The sequence below is a fragment of the Tamandua tetradactyla genome, chromosome 2, assembly GCF_023851605.1.
Source record: "Tamandua tetradactyla isolate mTamTet1 chromosome 2, mTamTet1.pri, whole genome shotgun sequence".
NCBI classification, from domain to species: domain Eukaryota; kingdom Metazoa; phylum Chordata; class Mammalia; order Pilosa; family Myrmecophagidae; genus Tamandua; species Tamandua tetradactyla.
The window spans coordinates 221,410,859-221,424,603 of NC_135328.1; the positions used below are offsets into that span (position 1 = coordinate 221,410,859).

The 13,745-nt window shown below is 42.9% G+C and overlaps 1 protein-coding gene across 2 annotated transcripts in view; it reads right to left on the minus strand.

The window, feature by feature from the left end:
* Positions 1–13,745, minus strand: part of DFFB (DNA fragmentation factor subunit beta) — a 30,344-nt gene that overhangs the window by 3,952 nt on the left and 12,647 nt on the right. The window lies entirely within an intron of this gene.

The following is a 13,745-nucleotide window of genomic DNA, read 5'->3' on the forward strand; positions in this document are numbered from 1 at the left end:
AAGTGTAAAAACTTATAAACTGACAAGAAAGATTTAGAAATTCCACAAGTAGGGGCTTTGTAGCTAAATGGGGACTGACTGGCATAAACAGACTCTTCTCTGCAATAACAAAGATGCTGAATAAAAAGTCCCCAATTTTTAAGTTATTATTACACAGTTGGGATCAAAAGACAGAAGGGGCGGGCAGGCCATGGTGGCTCAGCAGGCAGCATTCTTGCCTGTAAACCCAGAGACCCGGGTTCGATTCCTGATGCCTGCCCATGCAAAAAAAAAAAAAAAAAATACCAAAAGGGCTCCCCAGCACCCAGGAACCAAGAGAACTTCACGCTTGACCCTAAGGGGAAGCCACACCCCAGGCTGGGTAACAGGCCCAAGTTACCCTCAAGAGGCAGGGGAGCACCAGCCAGGGAAGGGACCAGAAGCTTGGGGTGAGTCCCGGGCTTGGGGTAGGAGGAAGGAAAAGGCCAAGTGGTCAATTATCCATTGCTGTGCAGCAAGCATGGTGGTTTCTGTGGGATGGCCTGGGCCCACCTGTGGCTGCTTTCTGTTGGAGAGTGGGCTGGGGATGGGCTCCTCTCCCCACGGGACCTGCACCAAGGCTAGGGCAGCTTTTCTCAGTGGGCAGTGGTGTGTTCAGACAGGACAAGACCCAATGCGCAAGCACTTATCCGGCCTCCATGTGCGCCCTGTGTGCTGGAGTCACACGGCCAAGCCTGAATCCAGCATGGGGGTCCCCGCACAAGGGCACAGGTATCAGACACATGGAGCACGGGGGGCTGTAAGAGTAAGGGCCTTTCTTCACTGCCACCTATGAAAACCAGAGCCCACAGCAGACATCTCACCCAGGCAGAGAGTCTGCACTTAGAATGGGCACAGGGCCATAGGCAAGACACCAATACACCCCACTTCTGAGCCACTGGGCTCCAGGCCACTGGCAGAAACGCAAACAACTGCTCTATGGAGAGCCTTTGATGAGCCAGTGTGCTAAGGATGCCTGCAGATAAAAACTGCAGATGGCACGGTCCCCCTTGGAGCCACCTACGCTGGAACACTCTGAAACAGACCCCAGAATTAATGTGCTCACCATGAATGAGCAAAGTGGTTAGAACGGAACAAACAGTGAAGGGCAGACTGGTATGCAAAAGACCTATTTGAAAAAGAACCAAAAGCGCTTCTAGAAAATAAATTGTATTCTATCAAATACAAACTCAGCGGACAGATTGAACTTACTAGAGCTGAAGGGAGAATTAGTGAGCGGGAGGGTAGAGGACGTCCCCAATGTCACAGAGCAGTACCGAGCAGAGCCAGGAGCGAGCAAGCGCCATGTGAGCACAGAGTGAGCAGGAGCCACGTGAGCACAGAGTGAGCAGGTGCCACGTGAGCGCAGAGCGAGCAGGCACCACGCACGGCTGAGAGCCCCAGGGACACTGGCCAGGAAGTATCCAAGAGAAACGAGACCTAGCAAGTGCTTGAGGATTTTCCAGAATTAAAGAAAAACATAACTTCGGAGCAAAGAATATAAGTCCTAGTCAGAATATTAAAAAAAAAAATTTTTTTTTAATTGGTACCTACATACACATTCTTAGAAAGAGGAAATTTAAAATCGCCAATAGAAAAAGCAGATGCCATACTGACAGCAGCCTCCCTATAGACAGTAGCTGGAAGACAATGCTTGATATCATCCAAGTTCTGGAAATATAACACCTTTCAACCCAGAATTCAGTATCACCTAAATAATCACTCAAGAATAGATACAAAATGGATATTTTCAAAGAGAGATGTTACCCCTCGTGGACTGTCATTGGAAGAAGTACTAAAGGATTGTTGGAGAAGCCATAAAACATCGCCTACATGGCTGCCGTGGCAGATGCAAGGTGACACAACATGGCTGACCTTAAATCTGCCCTCCGCCCTAGCAACAACGGTGACCAATCCCAGAAATCTGCCCTCCGCCCTAGCAACAACCGTGACCAATCCCAGAAATCTGCCCTCCACCCTAGCAACAACGGTGACCAATCCCAGAAATCTGCCCTCCGCCCTAGCAACAACGGTGACCAATCCCAGAAATCTGCCCTCCGCCCTAGCAACAACGGTGACCAATCCCAGAAATCTGCCCTCTGCCCTAGCAACAACGGTGACCAATCCCAGCCCGGCACGTGTCCCCGCATGCTCCCAGCCTATATAAGCCGGTGCACTTCCTCCATAAAGCGGACGCCTTCTGCTCTCCGCTGAGCATTGTCTCCTGGGTCGTGTGCTGTGTGCTCTGTGTCTGTGTGACTGACTCAGTACGGCCGCTTACCCCCAGCCATCAGCTAACCAACAAAGGCTGTTCATCAGAAGTAGGAAATCAAACCAGAAATGAGGTGCAAGAAGGAATGGTGAACAGAGTAACAGGTAAATCTGTTGGTGACTATAAATATTGACCATAAAAACACACAGGCATGTTGTGCAGGGCTCAAAATAACTTGGAGGATGGGAAGGAGACAAGATGTGAGTGAGGAAGATAAAGATCAGAACTGTAGATATTCAAGGAGAGGGACACAATGTAGAGAACAGAAATAAAATCTCTTTTCCAAACCAGTAAATGGTGGACTGATAGGCAAGGGGAGAAGAAAATCCAATTAGATAAACAGAAAACATAAAGGAAACCAAATCAAAGTCAAGTCAAGGCACATTCCATAGAAATCCAAAATAAAGTAGTTAAAACAAATCCAAATATATTTATTCACCCAACAAATATTTCTCAAATGGCTAGGTTGTGCCAGGCACTTTCCTGGACCCTCGGAATGCAGTTAAGCATACTTCCTGTCCTCAAACTGCTTATAACGCAGTGCAGAGAGCAGCAATCCTAACAGATGTAATGGATTCAGGAGGCCTGTTAAAAGATGGAGACTCTGACTTCCAGGCAGAGGGCAGACTAGAGTAGCATGAGATTAGTCCTGGTCCACGGAAGAGAGACGGGACAGGAGGGTGACTGAGGCGGCAATTCGGGAGTGCAGCTGACCTGGCTGTGGAGGCAGAGGAACTGAGAGGCAGAAAGCTGGAGCCTGGTACGGAGCCCACAGGAGTGCACGGATGGAAGCCAGGGACTCAGAACTAAGCCAGGCCATGTTCCTTGGGTGCACTACCCTCACCAGCAGAGCCCCATGACCAGCGACTCACCCCACACCCCATGCACCCCCCCGTCACCCGCTCCCAATCCCCACGCTCCAGGCACCCCCAACCCACCAGCCCCTAGTGCACATACCTGCCCCATACCCCCACCCCAAGTGCACGCCAACCCACCTCTCCTGCACCCTCCCGAGCACTACCGCCCCCTCTCTGGTCCCTGAAGGCTGTTGTCAGCACATAAAGGCACTCACCTCCATACCTAGGCCACCCCCGCCCCTGCCCATAGGGGCACACAACCTCACCCCACCCTCCCTGAGCTCAGCACATCACTTTACAGCACGCCCAGGCCCACGTGTGCACACAGGCCCCCAGTCATGTCATTCAGCTCTGGGAACTGCACTTTACAGCAGTCCCAGAACCACACATGTGCACAGTCCCCAGCCTCACTTCCCAGCTCTGAGAAAGTGCCGACCTGTGCAACCAGGTCACATCTGCCCCCAATTCATGAAGGTGTAATGCCAACCTGCTGCCACAGCTCTCAACATGCGCAAAGTGCCCCGTGCCTTAGACCAGCACACACCAGGGTTACGCCCCTCTCAACTGGTGCACCCACACAGCTACATCCTCCCTGGCAGCTGGGCACCCACTTTTACAAGCATCAGCGTAACATCCCCAACCTGCGTCCATACCTGCCCTGAACCAAATCACCATACTGAGTGCCCCACCACATGCCCTGCTACCTGCTGTACAACCATCCCACAAACACAAGGCCTTAGACTATGAAAGAAATCAACTCCCAGAGTAAATCAATCAAGATATTTCCATGCCACAAAGATAGCAGAAGATCACTAAGCATATCACAATGCAGACAGATACAGCCCTGCCTGATGACCAAATTAAAACACCTGAGGAGACTCAGATGTTGGAATAACTAATCAAAGATGTGCATACAACTCTACTTAATAAAATAAGTGAGATAGCAAATGACATAAAGGAAATCAAGAAGACAGAAGAAGAGCACAAAGAGGAATTTGAAAGAATAAATAGAAAAACAGCAGAAATCACAGAGATTAAAGACTCTGTTGACCAAATAAAAAACATACTAGACGCACACAACACCAGATTTGAAGAGACAGAAGAAAGAATAAGTGATATAGAGGACAGGATAATTGACTTCAAAGACTCAAAACAGCAAATGGAAAAAAAGACAGAAAAAACTGAATGGGAACTCAGGGAAATGATAGACAAAACAAAGTATACAAATATGAGAATCATTGGTGTCCCAGAAGGAGAGGAGTAAAGGGCTGGGAAGAGTAGTTGAGGATATAATGGGGGAAAACTTCTCAACCCTCACGAAGGTCATAAATATACAAGTCAAAGAATCCCAAAGAACTCCAAACAGAGTAAATCCAAATAGGCCTTCCCCAAGGCACATACTAATTAGTCTGTCAAATGTTGAAGAGAAGCAGAAAATCCTGAAAGCGGCAAGAGAAAAACAATCTACTACATACAAGGGAAATCAGATGAGACTGATATCAGACTACTCAACTAGCATCCTGGAGGGGAAAAGGCAGTGGTATCATATATTCAAGATCCTGAAAGAGAAAGACTTCTAGCCAAGAATTCTGTCCCCAGCCAAAGTGTCCTTCAAAACTGAGGGAGAGAGTAAAGTTCTCACAGACAAAGAAGTCATAAATAATTTATCAACAAGAGACCTGTCCTATAAGAAATACTAAAAGGAATTCTGCCAGCTAAAAAAAAAAAGACAGGAGAGGGAGGTCTGGAGGAGGGCACAGAATTGAAGAGTACCACTAAGGGCAATTTAAATAATACAAAGAGAAAGAGGGAAAAGAATATACAGATCTGACAAATAAAATAAAAAACATAAGATGGTGGAATCAAGGAACGCCTTTTCAGTAATAACTATGAATGTTAATGGACTAAACTTACCAATTAAAAGATATAGATTGGCAGAACGGACTAAGAAACATAATCCAGCTATATGCTGCTTAAGAGAGACTAATTTTACACACATGAATACAAATAGATTGAAAGTAAAAGGATGGAAAAGGATTTTCCACACAAGTTGTAACCAAAGGAAAGCAGAAGTAGCTATACTAATATCAGGCAAAATAGACTTCAAATGTAAAGACATCATAAGAGACAAAGAAGCACACTATATACTAATTAAAAGGTCAATTTACCAAGAAGATATAACAATCATAAATGTTTATGCTCCCAATCAAGGAGCTCCAAAGTACGTGAGACAAACATTAGCAAAACTGAAGGGAGCGATAGAGGTTTCAGCAATAATAGCAGAAGACATCAATACACCACTCTCCTCTATAGATAGAACAACCAGCCAGAAGATCAAAAAGGAAACAGGGAAGTTAAATAACTTGATAAATGAATTAGACCTAAGAGACATATATAGGTCATTGCACCCCAAAACATAGGGTTTTACATTCTTCTCTAGTGCTCATGGAACATTCTCCAGGACAGATCATATGCTGGGGGACAAAACAGGTCTTTCTAAATTTAAAAATATTAAAATTATTCAAAGAACTTTCTCTGATCACAATGGGATGAAGCTGTATGTAAATAACCACCAAAGAATGAGAACATTCACAATTAGATGGAGATTAAATAACACACTCTTAAACAACCAGTGGGTCAAAGAAGAAATTGCTAGAGAAATCAGTAGCTATCTGGAGATGAATGAAAATGAGAATACAACTTATCAGAACTTACGGGATGCAGTAAAGGCTGTGCGAGAGGGAAATTTATTGCCTTAAATGCCATATTAAAAGACAAGAAAGAGCAAAAATCGAGGACTTAACAGTAAACCTAGAGGAACTTGAGAAAGAACAGCAAACTAACCCCAAAGCAAACTGAAGAGAAATAACAAAGATGAAAGCAGAGATAAATGAATGGGAGAACAACAGAAAGAATCAATAAAACCAAAAGTTGGTTCTTTGAGAAAATCAATAAAATTTATGGGCCACTAGCAAGACTGACAAAGAAAAAAAGAGATGCAAATAAAATTAGAAATGAGAAGGGGTGCATTATCACAGAGGCTGAATAAATAAAAGAAATCATAAGAGGATACTATGATCAAGTATAAGCCAATAAACTAGACAACTTAGATAAAATGGACAAATTCCTGGAGACATACAAACAAGCTACACTGACTCAGGAAGAAATATAAGATCTCAACAAACCAATCACAAGTAAAGAGAGTCAATCAGTCATCACAAATCTTCCTACAAAGAAAAGCTCAGAGCCAGATGGCGTCAGAGGGAAATTTTATCAAACATTCCAGAAAGAACAAACACCAATCCTGCTTAAATTTTTCCAAAAAATTAAGGAAAAAGGAACTCTACCTAACTCATTTCATGAAGCTGATATCATTTTAATACCAAAACCAGGTAAAGATACTATAAGAAAGGAAAATTACAGGCCAACCTCCCTAATGAACACAGATGCAAAAATTCTCAATAAAATATTAGCAAATCGAATTCAACAGCACATTAAAAGAATTATACACCATGACCAAGTAGGGTTTATACCAGGAATGCAAGGATGGTTCAACACAAGAAACTCAACTAATGTAATTCAGCACATTAACAAATAAAAAGGGAAAAATCACATGATCATCTCGATCGATGTGAAGAAGCATTTGACAAAATTCAGCATCCTTTTCTGATAAAAAACACTCCAAGAAATAGGCATCAAAGGTAACTACCTCAATATGATAAAGGGGATATATGAAAAAACGATTGCCAGTATCATACTCAATGGAGAGAGATTGAAAGCTTTCCCCCTAAGATCAGATACAAGACAAGGATGCCCACTGTCACCACTATTATTCAACATTGTGCTAGAAGGTCTAACTAGAGCAAACAGGCAGGACAAAGAAATAAAAGGCATCCAATTTGAAAAGGAAGAAGTAAAACTCTCATTATTTGCAGATGATATAATACTATACTTGGAAGAGCCTGAGAAATCTACAGCAAAGTTACTTGAGCTAATAAACAAATTCAGCAAGGTGGCAGGATATAAAATTAATGTGCAAAAATCAGTAACATTTCTTTACACAAGCAATGACCTAGCTGAGGAGTCAGGTAAGGAAAAAATCCCATTCCAAAATAGCAACTAAAAGAATAAAAAACTTAGGAATGAACTTAATTAGGGATGTAAAGGGCTTGTACACAGAAAACCACATAATATTCCTAAAAGAAATCAAAGGAGATCTAAATAGGTGGAAAGACATTCCTTGCTCATGGATAGGAAGGCTAAATATAGTTAAGATGTCAATTTTCCCAAAATTGACCTACAGATTCAACACAGTAGCAGTCAAAATTCCAACAACCTACTTTGAAAATTTGGAAAAGCTAACTACCAAATTCATCTGGAAGGGAAAGAGACCCCAAATAGCTAAAAGCATCCTTTTTTAAGAACAAAGTGAGAGAAGAAACACTCCCTGACTTTAAAACCTATTATAAAGCCACAGTGGTCAAAACAGCAAGGTACGGGCACAAAGACAGAAGCACTGACCAATGGAATCAAATTGAGAGTGCAGAAATAGACCACCAAATCTATGGTCATTTTTGACAAGGCCCCCAAATCCTCTGAACTGGAACAAAATAGTCTTTTTAATAATTAGGCATGGAAGAACTGGATATCAATAGCCAAGAGAATGAAAGAAGACCCCTATCTTACAACCTAGACAAAATATAACTCAAGGTGAATCAAACACCTAAATATAAGAACTAGCACCATAAAGCTTCTAGAAGAAAATGTAGAAGGGAAACATGTTCAAGATCTAGTAATAGGAGGTAGTTTAGGAGGTAGCTTCCTAAACTTTACACCCAAAGCACAAGCAACAAAAGAAAAAATAGATAAATGGGAACTCCTCAAAATCAAATGCTTTTGATTTTGTACCTCAAAAAACTGTGTCAAAAAAGGTGAAGAGGCAGCCAACTCAATGGGAGAAAATATTTGGAAATCACATATCGGACAAAGGTTTGATTTCCTGTATATACAAAGAAATCATACAACTCAACAACAAAAGAACAAACAATCCAATTATAAAATGGGCTAAAGATATGAATAGGCATTTTTCTGAAGAGCAAATACACAGATGGCTCAAAAGCACATGAAGAGGGCGGGCCATGGTGGCTCAGTGGCAGAGTTCTTGCCTGCCATGCCAGAGATCTGGGTTCGATTTCCGGTGCCTGTCCAAGCAAAATGAAAAAAAAAGCACATGAAGACATGCTCATTTTCATTAGTTATAAGGGAAATGCAGCTCAAGACTACAATGAGATACCACTTCACACCTATGAGAATGGCTGCTATTAAACACACAGGAAACTATACATGTTGGGAAGGATGTGGGGAAACTGGGACACTCACGCACTGCTGGTGGGAATGTGTAATGGCAGCCACTAGGGAAGACCGTTTGGCAGTTCCTTAGGAAACTAAATATTGAGTTGCCCTATGACCCAGGCATAGCACTACTTGGTATATACCCAGAAAAGCCGAAAGCAACAACAGAAACAGACATTTGCACACCGATGTTCATAGCAGCATTATTCACAATCGCCAAAAGATGGAAACAAACCAAATGCCCATCAACACATGAATGGATCAAAAAAATGTGGTATATACATACGATGGCATATTATGCAGCAGTAAGACAAAATGACATCCTGAAGCACATGACAAGATGAATGAGACTTTGCTGAGCAAAATTAGCCAGACACAAAAGGACAGATACCGTGATTCCATTTTTATGACCAGCATAAAGGTACAATTAGAGACTTATAATACAGAATATAGGGGACTTAGAGATACACAGAATCTAGAAATGGGTGAAGCATTAGCTAATGAGGTTGAACTCCAACGTAAGGGAATAGATAGGAGCGAAGGTGATTCTCTAGTGGGTCTAGAAGTAATATTACCATATTGAAGATGAACAAGATTGAAAGGGGCTGTACAGACCTATGTGTCCCACTGACTCATTATGAATGAGTTCTCATAAGAATTACTCCAACGATATAATTCTTGTATAAAGACTGTTTAAGTCCAGGGTACAGGAGGAAAACTGCTATTGCATGCTATGAGCTATGTTCAAAAGGAAACCATCAGCACTACCACAGCAACAGCAGAGGTAAATAATGGGGTGAAGGACAAGAGTTAAGAGGAGGTTTAGATTTCCTATTTGTGAGGGTGTGTTTATTGGTTTTCTGTCTCTTGGGCACAATGAAATTATCTAAAATTGAGAGTGTTGATGGACTGTGGACTTTGGGCCCTCTACGTGATGCCCGATGAATGCAGGTGGCTGAAGGATGCACTGACGGAGAAGTAGATTGGTGAACGATGGTGTGTACTTATGAACAAAGGTTGTACTGCCACAAAAAGGGATAAAGTTGGGAGGCATGCAACGATGTGAATGAACATGCGGGACATTTGGTGAGACAAAATAAGCCAGAAACAAAAAGCAACAATGGTATGGTGACCTTTAGAAAACGCTTGTAAGAAAACAGGGGCCTAGACTGTGAGCTTTTAGAGCAGATACATTAAATCCAAAGCAGTGATTATTATTTCTGGATTTTGTGCGGCTGTTTTATATATATAACCTGATATTTAGAAATAAGAACAAAGCCGAACAGGTTGGGGTTAAAGTAATTCAGAACATAGGTAATTCAGAACACAGGGGTAAGGAAGACAGTGTCTATATTTTAGAACCACACATACTCTGAGACCAATGGAAGAAAGGTTTATTTGATCTGGAGCTGAAATTTTCTGTAGTGCATAATCTAATTCAACCTATCTGTAAAGCTCATTTGAACAACTGAAACACAGGAAGCACAGAATAAGAAAGAGGTCCTTTAATCCTGTATAGATTATTGTAATGCCTGGAAACATCCTAGAGTACATTAAGCAGATAACCAAAAAGTATTGGCAAAGTCCCCTGAGGGAGGGGAGAAAGAATATGGAACTATTAAACCTTACCATCAGGGAATCCCCTGATACTGTGTCAAATTTTAGGGATACCCAAATCAATAGGCCAAGCCCTCGATCATGAGGCTTACTCTTGTGAAGCTTATGCAGGTAGCGGAGCAGTTTACACTACCTATAGGCATGCCTAAGAGGTACTTCTGGAGGACCTCTGTTGTTGCTCAGATGTGCCCTCAGTCTTTCTAAGCCCAACTCTGCAAGTGAAATCATTGTCCACTCCCCTATGTGGGGCGTGCCATGCAGGGGTGAAAGTCTCCCTAGCGACATGGGAGAGGACTCCCAGAGATGAATCCAGACCTGGCACCATGGGATCAACAATTCCATCCTTACCAAAAGGGGGAAAAGATGTGTGATTAATGAAGTATCAGTGGTAGAGAGAATTCAAATAGAGTCGAGTGGCTACTCTGGAGGTTTCTCTTAGGCAAGCTTCAGGTAGACCTTGCTACCTATCATAACCTGCCAACCCCCAACCAGCACCACTCCAGCTAATCCTAAAGAACACCTAGGACAATATATAAGATTCCACACGGGTTCCAGGCACTAGTATAACTTTACAGAAACCTACAACCTCCAGATGGGTCCCTGGTCCAGATAAGTCCTGAAACCTAGCCCAGCCTCTCCAGAACATCAGATAGTTCCATCTCCCTACCCCATAGTAGAAACAGATCCTTCCAATATCAAAAATTTAGAATTGCCATAGCATAGCACAAACAACCCCAATGAGAGAGGTATGGAAAGATCAAAAGTGATGGTGAAATTATACATAGAAAATAGGACTTAACAAATGAATATGAATGCTGAATCATTAAATTGATATTTCTTTTAATCTCCAGTATTTTAGAGCAGCTAGAAGTAAAACCTTAAAAATTGTGATATTGTAACCCATGTCAAAGTTTGAAATATGTTCTACAACTAATTGTGGTGCTGTGCATGGAAATTTAAAGCTTTTTTGTATACATGTTATTGTTCACAAAAAAAGGAAAAAAAATCGATTGTGATGATAAAGTATTTAAGCCCTCCAGTCTCCTATATTCTGGAGCAGCTAGAAGGAAAAAGAGAGGATCGTATGGTAGCCCACACCAAAATCTGGGATCTGTCCTGTAATCACTTGTTGAAGAGCGCTTTGAAAACTATTGCTTTTTTATTTCTTTGCTTTGTATATATGCTATACTCTACAACAAAAAAAGTTAAAGGAAAAAAAGCAAAGGCTAATGAAGTTAAGGAAAGGACTATAAACGAAGACACCTGCGAAGGAAGCATGTCGTGGTAAAGGGCAACTACCACAGAGACAGCTGCTGAACAGGCGGCCCACCCAGAGACCGTGCCCCCACAGCCTCCCACATCCTGCCCAAATGTCCCTGGTGCCACTGCCAGGGCTTGCAGAGGCCTCTTCCCTGGCCCATCCCCCGAGGGATAGGCTGCGCCCCAGTGCCCACCCCGGTGCCCGCCCCATGCCAACGGGGGCAGCTGGTCTGGAACTGGGCATGCCTATGTAAAGGCCCCCAAATGGGAGGTGGTGCCGGCGGTGGGGAGAAGGGCCCACCAGCTCCCCTGGCCCTGCCTCTTTTCCAAGCAGCCTCCAAGAAGCCTTCCACGCCAAGACCACAGATTTCTCAAGGTAGGCGGGTACCGGGTATTTTATCTACTAGTTCGTTAGCTGGAGTTTTCAGTATGGAAACATGTGGCCTGAAGACCACACAAATGTTAGGGGCAGGCCTAAGGCCTGTGGTGTAGGGTAAACAAACCGACTAGCGTTTTTCAAACTTCTTTGATGATATTTTAAATCAAAACCCAATATACAAAATGTTTAAATATATGTACTTGATAGAGGCCCTGACCTGATACAAAACATTTTAAATCTACAGGGATTAAAGACCTAAATGGAAAAATTGCATTTTGTTTTTTAAATCTAGAAGAACACAGATATCTTTACAATAATGGGATAGGAAAGATTTCTTAATACATAAAAAGGAAAAGATCATCTGAATGCAATAAAGTTTAAAACTTTCCATGGTAAAAGACATTACAGAATTTCAAAAGCCAAAGCCTGGGAAAAGGAATTTGTAACACAAATAGCCAGAAAAGAGTTAATATCCAGGATATGTAAAGAATCCTACAAATAAATAAGAAGACCAAAAACCCATGAAAAATGAGCAAAGGAAGTAACAGCCAGCAAAAAGAAAAAGTAAACAGCCAATAAACACACGAAGAGACACCCAACTTTCCTTGTCAGGAAAATGGAAATAAAAGCAGGGGAATCTGTGCCTCACACATCTGAGTAGAAAATTCAACAAGGACAAGGTATCATGTGCTGGTGAGGGCCCGGAGCCGTCACTGGAGCCTCAGGTGAGGGCCCGGAGCCGTGGGCGAGCCTGCACACTGGGGCCTCAGGTGGGGACCCAGGCTGTTGCTGGGGAAGAGGAAGCAGGCATGCCTTAGAGCCGGCACTCCCCCAGGAAGAGCCCTGGCTCCAGCCTGCTTGTCCCACCTGGATGGGCCCCGAGTGCCACGGGCCTTGGGTGGGCTGGTGGGGCCTGAGTATCTGATTCCTAACAAGCCCCTGCCACAGCTGCTGCTGGTCCATAAACCACACTTTAAATAGCATGGAATCGGGAGACCAGATAAGTGATCGTTTCAGAGTTTTACAATAGTGAAGAATCCAAAAGATCCTAAATGCCTGCAAGTGTGGAAATGGATATTAAAATTACACTCTATCCAAAAATGGAGTGCCTGCGCCTGTTCAAATGAATGAACCAAATCTACAATTGCAGCCCTAAAAGAATGACAGAGAGAAATTAAGTTGCAGAATGACAGAATATTATGCCATTTATATATTTTAAAATGTTTTCTATCTATCTATATATATATATATATAGAGCAAAGGTATATAAACAGGCATGGGAAGGACACACAAATTTCAGCACAGTGGTTACCCCTGTGCAGTAGGGAGGAAGGAGACTGCGTTGAGGAAGGTATTCGATTCTATCTACAATGTTTAATGCCCTCGAAAAAAATCTGAGTCCAAAAAGTAATATAGCCATTTAAGGGGTATTTGAAGATCTTCATTTGTCTTCATAATAAAAGGGGGCAAGTTAACAGAAGCAACCCAAGTGTCCATCAAAGATGAACACATAAAATGTGGCTTATACACGCAATGAAGTATCACTCAGTCCTAAAAAAGAACAGAGAGCTGAGCCACACGACAGGAATGAACCTCGAAGTCATCATGCTGAGTGAAATCAGCCAGACACAAAAGGACAAATATTATATGATCTCATGAATATGAAACAATTAGAATGAGCAAATCCGCAGAGTCAGAAGCTAGAAAGAATAGAGGCCAGCGGGCCGGGGCAGGCGCAGGGAGTGGGGAGTCAGTGCGTAGACTGTATACCGTCCGTCTGGAGTGACGAGACGTTGCGGTCACGGACGGAGGGGTGCTGTACCACAGCGTGGGGGTCACCAATGCCGCTGAACCGCGTACTCGGATGCAGTTCAGAGGGGAAATTTTAGGTTGTATACGTGTTACTAGAAACTAACAAAAACACACACACAGCACTGGCCAGCACAGTGAGTGAGCTGTAATGTAAACGATGGACTACAGTTAGGAGTAC